Source organism: Muscardinus avellanarius (assembly GCF_963383645.1).
Source record: "Muscardinus avellanarius genome assembly, chromosome: 2".
Lineage (NCBI taxonomy): Eukaryota > Metazoa > Chordata > Mammalia > Rodentia > Gliridae > Muscardinus > Muscardinus avellanarius.
The window spans coordinates 8,499,488-8,507,934 of record NC_137787.1 but is presented as its reverse complement, the minus strand read 5'-3'; positions in this window follow the sequence as shown (position 1 = coordinate 8,507,934).

Sequence of the window (8,447 nt, the reverse complement as noted above, 5' to 3'; positions counted from 1 at the left end):
GCGTGTGCGCTACTACACCTGGCTAACCAATTTTATTTTTTATTTGGAAACAGGATGATGGGAGTCTCACTACCTGCTGAGACTGTCCTTGAACCTGTGATTCTCCTGTCTTAGCCTCTCAACTATTGTTTTACAGGCATGAGCCGCCAAGCCTGGCTCATGCTAGATTTTTTTTGTGGTACAGGGGGTGGAACCCGGGGTCTTTTCTACCTCTGGGCTATTTTTTCATACTTTATTTGGAAACAGGGTTTCACTACGTTGCTGAGAACCTCACTCAGTAGCTGAGGCTGGCTTCGAACCTGTGCGATCCTCCTGTTTCCGCCTCCCAAGCGCGGGGATTACGCAAGTGCCCACCACGCCCGGCGCATGCTAGATGTTTACTGTCACGTGCAGTGGTCCTCTGAGGCTAGAACTCAGCTCAGTAGCATCCTCCCTTCCTCCTCATGAGCACTGAATACACACTAGCACGGCCTTCGGAGGGCTCGGCCCGCCAGCCTCTCCCTGGCCTCCCCGTGGGCTGTCCACCAAGGCCCAGGTAATGAGGCCCTGCGCCTTGCCCAGCCAGCTCTGGAAGCTCCATTCACGCCTCACAGGCCTGAGCCCAGGCCAAAGATGCGTGCAAGGATGCTTTACACACACAGACATACACGCAGAGGAACACATGCATGCCACACACGCACAATCAGATAAGCACAGATGCAGACACACAAACACGCCTGCACATGCTGACAGACACATGCATACCAGACATACAGACACAGGTGTGCCCGGGCTGCACGCACACCAGACACTGGCCCACTCACATGCAGGCGCACTGGCACCACACTGGTCCCCCAGAGGAACCCACCAGTGCACACCCACTGGAGCCTTCAGTGCTGGAGGAAGGACAGTTAAGTTCGGGCACCTCCCTCCAGGAGCCCCCAGGCCAGCAGAGGGCGCCCAAGGCTCCTTCCCACCAGGCCCAGCCTTGGGGAGAGCATGTGGTCCTCACCTTCCGTCCTAGTCAGGTCCTTTTGTTCCCAGGTCCCAGAAGGCGACCACCCCTTGGGACCACCCAGCCACAGAGCCCTGCGGGCTCTGCTCAGACCTAGGGGGAGGCACGGGCAAGGAGAGGACCCAAGCTCCAGGCAGGTGCCCAGAACCAGGATGGAGACCCGCCCACCAAGTGGACCGGTTTCCCCAGGGCCCTGCAAGCCCCACCCTTAGGTGGCTGCCCAAGGTCAGGGAGGGCTGGCCTTTCCATTGTGCTTCCCAGCCCTAAGGTGCCCTTCCCCGAGAGGGGCTCCTCCCCCCAACACTGAAGCAGGAGTGAACCCCAAGGCAACCCCACAATCCTTCCTCTTTTGCCAGTGCCCAGCCCCTCGGGCCCCACCTACCTCTGAAGAGCCCTTGGACTACATAAGGACAGCAGTCCTTGATCTCCACCTACCTGGAGTACATGAAAGTCGTAGAGACCCATCTCACTTACAGGAGCCTTGAGCAGTTGAGCCTCCAGAGTCAGTTTTCTCATCTGTAAAATGGGTGTGTGACAGTTCCTGCAGGGCAGGTGGCCTGAGGGCAACTAAGGTGGTGCCCTGGTTTGGGTTCCTGGGAGTGGAAACTGGCTGCTGTCCCTGCTTGCTGAGCCCTGCAGCTGAGCCCTGGGCAGGGTTTGGACCCCAGCAGAGAATCGCACAGCATGTGGTCACTAACCCCGGGGCAGTGAAGGCAGGGGCAGGGAAGCCAGGGAGCACCTCACCTGTGACATCAGCCAACGGCCACGTCAGAAAGAGCCTGGCCGGACGCCCGCCTTGTTTTCCAGCTAATTTGTTTCTCTGAGACTTGAGTTTCTATTCCTGGTAGGGCCGAGCTTTCAAACTTGCCTAGGCTGATCGAGGTTCCTCCATCTTGTGCAACCTGAGGGGAGTGGCTGCCCCTCCCCGTCCAATAGGACCCCCAGGTTCCCCTCCCGACGGCCCTGTACCTAGGCCCTCTGCAGCCCAGAAGGGCGTTCTGCCCCTCCTCTCTCTCTTTTTTTTTTTTTTGCAATACGGAGGAGGATTGGACCCAGAGGCATTCTGCCTCTGAGCTACATACCTACCCCAGCTCTATTTTTTTTTTCTTCCCTGCAGTACTGAGGATGGAATCCAGGAGAATCTACCTCCAAGCTACACCAACAATCCTATTTTTTATTCTTTTTTTTTTTTTTGTGTGTGTGTGTGGGGGGGGTACTGAGTGTGGAACCCAGGGGCTTTCTACCTCAGGGCTACACTCCCAGACCTATTTTATATTTTATTTGGAAACAGGGTCTCACTAAGTTGCTGAGAGCCTCACTAAGTAGCCGAGGCTGGCTTCCAACCTGTGCAAGCCTCCTGTCTCAGCCTCCCAAGCGCTGGGATTACAAGCCTGAGCCACCACGCCCGGGTTTATTTTTTATTCTTAATTTTGAAACAGGGTCTCACTGAGTTGCAAAGGGCCTCACTAAGTAGCTGAGGCTGTCTGTACCACGATCCTCCTGTCTCAGCCTCCCAAGGCCTGGGATCACAAGCATGTGCCGCCAAGGTTGGAGGTCCGTCTTCCTTCAGTGTTTTTCCTGCCCCCAAGCGCGGGTAGGGAGCTGGCCAAGTCTGCGGCAGGGTGGGCCCTCCTGTCTCCCTGGTCGGGCCCCTGGCTCAGCGGCTGGCTGCTCTCGTCATTAGCAGCAAGTGAATTAGCTGGTCCTCAGGGAGTGAGCGCTGAGCTCCTGGTACTGGCCAATGATTCATTAGCTCACCCCCACCGAGGCCGCCGCACACTGCCCCAGCCTGCCAGCCTGGCGGGCCCTGGCCACCCATCCCCCTGCACCTCCTGCGTCCTATTCACCAGACTCCCCCTCATCTGCCGTCCCTCCCACCTGCCAGGCTCCACCCCTGGCTCCCTGGTCCTGGACACCTTGAGTGGCCCAAGGGAGGCCCCTCATCTTCCCTACTGTCTTCCCCCCTGCACTGGTGCCCTGGGACCCACTAATTGGTCTTGATAAGCAGTGGGGCTGTGGGGCCGGCAGGCTTATCGCTTCCCGCCTGTGCAGACCGGGGAGGCACCCGTGGTCCCTGCCTCCAGCCTTAGGGACCCGGCACGCTCCTGCAGTGCCCCCCCCTTTCATTTGCAGCAAGAAGCAGGTGCTCCGTCAGGCTGATGACCACTGAAGACTGAGGGCGCGGAGCCCCCGGCCACGGGCGTGCTCTCCGGCTCCTGTGCTCATACCACATGGTGGATCTCTCTGGCTCAAAGGCCACAGAGTGGGATGTGAGCCCATTCCGAGGCCGGACCACCTGGACGAAGACCCAGGCCCTCCTCTGTGCTGACCCATGCCCCAGGCTGGCTGAGGATGCAGTGTTTCTCTTGTAGAGATACCACCCAGTGGCAGCCCTCGCTAGCGTGCGCCTCCCCCTGGATTGTTCTCTAATCCTTCATGTTTTGTTCTGTAATTGGTCTCAAATGGCTTCATCCTAATAAACAGCATCTGCAGAGCAGTTAACAGTTCACAGAGCACTCCCCCTCCCCACCCCCGCCGCAGGACTTGGAGGCTGAGGCTGGAGGATCAAAGGCTTGAGGTCTCAGCCTCTCAAGTCCTGGGATCACAGGAAGGCGCCAGCACCTAGCCCAGCTTGTTTGACTGACTTGCTCTTTGCTGTTGGTGGTCAGCAGCAGGGCATCTGGGCAGCACAGTGCCCGGCCTGGTGTCCACAGTGCAGTGAGATGCGAACGGGAGACGGGAGCAGAGCCTGGGGCACGCAGGGAGGAGGATGCTCTGCAGAGGGCGGGCTGTACCACAGGAGAGCAGCCGCCTTGGAGGCCTGTGTGGTCTGTCCTGGCGGCCCACCCCCACTTTGTGCTTCATTCTGGGCAGGCAGGGCTGGGCCCCTGACACATCCCGGGGATTCAGGCCATGGCGCGGGGCTCTTTCCTGCTGGCCCCTTGACCAACAAGCCCAGCTCCTGAATGACTTACCAGCTGGCACTTCCTGTGCTCGGGTAAGGGCAGGAGTCCGCGGGAGGGTAGGTAGGGCTGATGCCATGTGCACGCAGAAGCTCTCGCTGTGGCTAGGCTGTGGGGCCCGAGGTCCTGTCTCTGGTGGAGCTCGAGGGCTCGCCGGCTCTCCTTGGCCTGAGACCTCCAGGTGACAGGTCACCGGGGAGGCCCGAGGCTTCAGGGCAGAGCTGGTGGCCTCAGAGTTGATGGCAATCGCCACAGAGCCATGGCTTCTTGAAAAGCAGCAGTTGTGAACTTTGAATGCCGACAGGGCCCTTACCACCAGTTATACGTCGTGGGCTGGACTGTCCTTGAGATGCGGCCAGTTTCCTGGAGAAGTTCAGATGTTCCCGTTCTTTTCTGCAGAGTGGTTTGGCTCTCACCCACCCTGTCCGCCTCTGACTAGGGGCCACCTGACACAGCTTCTAGTGCTCAGCTGGCCACAAGGCTGGGCCTCACAGGACAGGCCGGACCTACTCATTTACTTATGATTCCGGAGTTTGAACCTAGGGGCGTTCTATTTCTGAACTACACCCCATCCCTATTTATGTATTTATTTATTTAGGTACTGGGGATAGAACCCAGGGGCATTCTACCTCTGAGCTATACCCTCAGTCCCATTTTATTCTTTTATTTTGAAAAAGAATCTCACTGAATTGCACAGGGCCTCATGAAGTTGCTGGGGTTGGCCTTGAACCTGTGATCCTCCTGTCTCAGCCTCCCAAATACTCAGATTTTGTACAGGCTTACGCCACTATGCCTGGGTTGGGTAGGTGGGTGTTGAAGTGGTTCCTTCTGCTCCTGGGGATTTATAAGCCCCTTGGGATCAAGGGAGCTGAGGTCCTCACTAAATTGCTGAGGCTGGAGCCGGGAATGGTGGCGCACACTTGTAATCCCAGTACTTGGGAGGCTGAGACAAAGATCACATGGGTTCGAAGCCAGCCTCAGCTACTTAGGCTCTCAGCAACTTAGTGAGACCCTGTTTCCAAATAAAATATAAAATAGGTCTGGGAGTGTAGCTCAGAGGTAGAAAAGCCCCTGTATTCTATCCCCGGCACCACACACACACACACACACACACACACACACACACAAAGCCGGGCGTGGTGGTGTATGCTTGTAATCCCCGCGCTTGGGAGGCTGAGACGGGAGGATCGCACAGGTTCGAAGCCAGCCTCAGCTACTTAGTGAGGCTCTCAGCAACTTAGTAAGACCCTGTTTCCAAATAAAACATAAAAGCAGGGCATGGTGACGCACACTTGTAATCCCAGCATTTGGGAGGCTGAGACCGGGGGATCGCGGTTCGCGGACAGCCTCATCTACTTAAGCCCTCTCCAATTTAGTGAGACCGTGTTTCAAAATAAAGAATAAAAAATAGGGCAGGGGCTATAGCTCGGAGGTCGAATGCCCCTGGGTTCAATCCCCAGACCCGCAAAAACAAAACAAAATAAATAAATAAAACAAAAAATAGGTCTGGGTAGGCGTGGTGGAGCACACTTGTAATCCCAGTACTTGGGAAGCTGAGACAGAAGATTACATGGGTTTGAAGCCAGCCTCAGCTACTCAGTGAGGCTCTTTGCATCTGAGATCCTGTTTCCAAATAAAAATGTAAAATAGAGCCGGGCGGGCGTGGTGGTGCACGGCTTGTAATCCCAGCATTCGGGAGGCTGAGACTGGAGGAGGCTGAGACTGGAGGATGGTGGTAGCTCGAAGGTCAAATGCCCCTGGGTTCTATCCCCAGGCCCACATAAAAACAAAAACAAACAAACAAAAAATTAAAAATGTAAAATAAGTCTGAAAGTGTAGCCTGGAGGTAGAAGGCCCTTGGGTTCCATCTCCAGTACCCCCCCCCCCACACACGAATAAAAAAAATAGGGGTAGGGGTGTAGCTTGGAGGTAGAACGCTTCTGGATTCATCCCTGGTACCAATAAACAACAACAACAAACACAACCAAAAAAACCCTAAGGAACAATAAACAAAGACTGAACCAGGTGTGGTGGTGCAGACCTGTAAACCCAATACTTGGAAGCTGAGACAGGAGGATTGCAGGTTCGAGAACAGCCTCAGCAATTTAACAAGACCTGTTTCTAAATAAAAAATGAAGTAGGGAGCCGGGTGTGGTGGCACAAGCTTGGAATCCCAGTGCTTGGGAGGCTGAAACAGGAAGATCCAGTTCACAGCCAGCCTCAGCTACTTAGGCCCTCTGCAATTTAGGGAAACTCTTTCAAAATACAGAGCCACCACCTGTGATCCTCCTGTCTCAGCCTCACAAGTATTGACTGGGGTTATAGGTATATGTCACCACATGTGGCTAATAAGAGCATTAATACTCTGGGGTCTCAAGTACATGTCTTGGCTGAGGACCTTGTTCTCAGAGCACAGTGGCCCTGGAGCAGCGCAGGTCAGCGTGGGAACAGCTGAGCCAGTCTCCCAGAGACGTGGGCCATGCTCCCCTCCACTCAGCAGACTGGGGATTCTGCGTCCTTGCTGGCAGCCATGTGCATGGGTGATGTCTGGCCAGTGCTGCTGAGTTAACCCCCTTGCAGCATCTTGGGGATGGAGCCCAGGTACATTCTACCTCTGAGATGCACCCCCAGCCCTTTATTATTTTTGTGTGTGTGGTACTGGGGATGAAACCCAGGGGCCTTCCAACTCCAGGCTACACCCCCAGACCTATCATATATATGTATGTGTGTGCGTGTGTGTATGTGTGTGTATGTATGTATGTATATATATATATAGTATATATATGTGTGTATACATATATAAATTTATTCTTAATTTTTTTTTTCTTTTTGTGGAACCCAGGGACATTCTACCTCTTAGCTACACCCCCAGCCCTATTTTTTGTTCTTTATTTTGAAACAGGGTCTCACTGAATTGCAAAGGGCCTAAGTAGCTGAGGCTGTCTGAGAACCACAATCCTCCTGTCTCAACCTCCCAAAAGGTGGGATTACAAACATGCACCACCATGTCTGGCTTATTCTTTCTTTCTTTTCTTTTTTTTTTTTTGCGGGTCTGGGGATGGAACCTAGGGGCATTCAACCTCTGAGATACACCTACCTATTTCTTATTCTTTATTTTGAAACAGGATCTCACTGAGTTGCACAGGGCCTAAGTAGCTGAGGCTGTCCAGCCTCCTGAATGCTGGGATTACAAGCGTGTGCCACCACGCTCGTTTTTTTTTTTTTTTTTTGTACTGGGGGTGGAACCCAGAGGCTTTCTACCTCCGGGCTATACTCCCAGACCTTTTTTATATTTGGAAACAGGGTCTCACTAAGTTGCTGAGAGCCTCACTCAGTAGCTGAGGCTGGCTTCGAACCCGTGCGATCCTCCTGTCTCAGCCTCCCAAGTGCAGGGATTACAACCGTGTGCCACCACGCCGGGCTCCACGCCTGGTTTTTATTCTTTAATTTGAAACAGGGTCTCACTGAGTTGCAAAAGGCCTCACTAACAAGTTGAGGCTGTCGGCAAACCACAATACTCCAGTCTCAGCCTCCCAAATGCTGGGATTACTGGGAGTACAAGTGTGTGCCACCACACCCAGCTCTATCTTTATTTTGAAACAGGGTCTCATTGAATTGCAAATGGCCTAAGTAGCTGAGGCAGTCCAGATCAGTGATCCTCCTGTCTCAGCCTCCCGAATGCTGGGGTTATAAATGACGCCACGATGCTTGGCTTGCTTGCCGTATTTTATTTATTCCTTATTTTGAAATAGAGCCTTACTAAATTGCAGAGGGACTAATTAGCTGAGGCTGACTGCGAACCTTTTTTTTTTTTTTTTTTTGCGATACTAGGGATAGAACCCAGGGGCATTCTACCTCTGAGCTACACCCCCAGCCCTATTTTTTAATACTTTAGCTTGAAACAGGGTCTCACTGAGTTGCAAGGGGCCTCACTCAGCAGCAGCCGGGGCTGTCTGAACAGCGATCCTCCTGTCTCCCAAATGCTGGGATTACAAACTGGCTGCAAACCTTTGATCCTTCGGCCTCAGTACTTAGGAGGCTGAGTTTGAGACCCTGTTTCTAATTAAAGAATAAAAAATAGAGATGGGGGTATAGCTTGAAGGTAGAATGCCTCTGGGATCAGGGCGTGGTGACGCACACTTGTAATCCAGCATTTGGGAGGCTGAGACAGGAGGATCCCAGTTCAAGGACAGCCTCAGCTACTTAGTGAGGCTCTTTGCAATTTAATGAGACCCTGTTTCAAAATAAAAAATGAAAGAATATATAGGGCTAGGATGTAACTCAAAGGTAGAATGCCCCTAGGTTTCATCCTTAGTACCACACACACACACAAAAAAAAAATGCCTCTGGGTTCAATCCCCAGTGCTGCCCCCCAAAATTAAAAGGTTTTTTTTTTTCTTTCTCTTTTTCTATCTTTTTTTTTTTTTTTTTTAACTCTGAAACAGGGTCTAAGTTGTGGAGGGCCTCACTAAGTAGCTAAGGCTGTCCAT